The following is a 1,929-nucleotide window of genomic DNA, read 5'->3' on the forward strand; positions in this document are numbered from 1 at the left end:
TTGGAGTCAAAGGGCATATAACTTCATTATAAAATATTGAGTGGGACTAACTTTGCTCTGCTTCTTTTTATAAAAAACAGTGCTCGAAGCTCTACCAAAATGTTTAAACTAAAATTAAAAAGTATCCTTTTGAAATAGATCCCTCTAAGCACTTGAAAAGGAGACCACTTTAAAAATGAAAAAAAGAGAACTGCATAAAAAACAAGTACAAGGCTATACTTCAGCGCATGACCTTGTGGTTTGTCAAAAGCACTTTGTTGAATTCGTAAATTTTTTCCCCTTCACTCCGCAAGTAATCTTTTATTTATGCCTCTTTCACATTCATGGTCTTTTGATTTGTTGATTATTTTCAACTTCCATCATACCCTCAAGCTGCTTGTGTGTGTGTCGGCAGGTTTGAATGTGTGTGTGCCCTTTCGCAGTTGGTCAAGCCAACTGGTCTAGCGCTGGCGGCGGTAAGGCGCTGGCCTTTGAAGTGGCGGCTACGCAATGACGGAATGCCCGAACCTATGCCGAATCTCCCATTAAAGCAAATTAGAAATGAAAAAGCGAAGGCAAATAAAATAAACGGAGACGTAAATGCGTCAAATGTCGAACCGCAAACGAAAAACAGAGAGTAAGACAAAAAAAATAAGCAATTGAAATGAATTTGCTGCATAAATATGCCTGCATGTCCTTGAGACTTTTGAAAAATTGGACATACCGCAGGTGCACAAACACACATACACGTGCATGGTGCGCATGCTGGCACACATTCGCGACTAATGGCTTCGGTCGCGCGGTCGTCATAGTTGGCACTCAATTTATGCTTAACCGCATTGAAGTGCCTACAACTCCCAACTCCATTAGTGCGTGGCAAACTGTCGGTTCATACTTTACTGCCGAGTTGCTCGTGCTTTAGCCTTGGACAACGACACACACACACACATAGATATGCATGGTGACAGCGAACGAATGCTGAATGCTGGCGAGTAAATTGTAAAATTTGTCCTATGGCGCGCGTGCCAATGTCAGCCTCGGCAGCCAGCCATGACCAGCGTCCTACTTCAATCTAAGCGCACACACACACATATACATTTTAATACAAAAGTCCTTACTTTATAGAATAATAAGACTTCGGCGCTCAGCGTCCGCCGCTGACGGCCGGTCCACGGCGCGGTTTCGCATAAAATATTGTAGAAAAGGCATAATGTCTAAGTAGTTTATGACATTTGCCGCTATCAAAGACAGCGCAACTCACTGCACACACACTCACACACACATAAGCATAAGCATAATGGAAATGTAGAACAAAAAGTGTGTCGCACTTGTCGTGCGCCTTGCGTCTGGCTCGCTGCCACTGCTGTCGGGTTCGGGCACTTGTGAGTGCTCTAAGACTGTGCTGCGCTCTAACTCGGCTCGTGCAAGTGAATGCGTTTCACTTACTTACGTACTTATGCTCTTACTTACGTACAATTGCATTATTTTCAAAGAAATTGTCAGAAAAATATATTTAATTTCTGATTTATTGCTGACATTTCGCAAAGACTTTACTGTCCGATTATGAGTTTATGCTTTTGTAAGGAATTCCTTTGTGCTACTTGCTGCTGCTGCTTGCCGTGATTTAGGTAGGAATGGCTGCTTTTGGTTGGTCAATTGTTGTTTCAAATATACTTGCTGATAAATTGGCTTTATTAAGGCAAGAGTTTTATGGAAGATATGCTGTTTTATATCCCAAAATCTTTTCTTTCAGGCAAGCTTTGATATTTTGCTGAAGCCTTCTTAATTTCGATTTAATGAAAAATTATTATAAGGAAGGAGAAACGGACGCAACGAAATGGCAGTCTATTTAGAAAATTTTTACCTGAAGGTCCGAATGCTGACTCCTCTGCATCCTTTTTTTGAAAGCGAAGCTAAGTCGGGTAGTCATCTTGTTATGTTATATAGGTA

This window comes from Bactrocera dorsalis, chromosome 1 (assembly GCF_023373825.1).
Source record: "Bactrocera dorsalis isolate Fly_Bdor chromosome 1, ASM2337382v1, whole genome shotgun sequence".
NCBI lineage: Eukaryota > Metazoa > Arthropoda > Insecta > Diptera > Tephritidae > Bactrocera > Bactrocera dorsalis.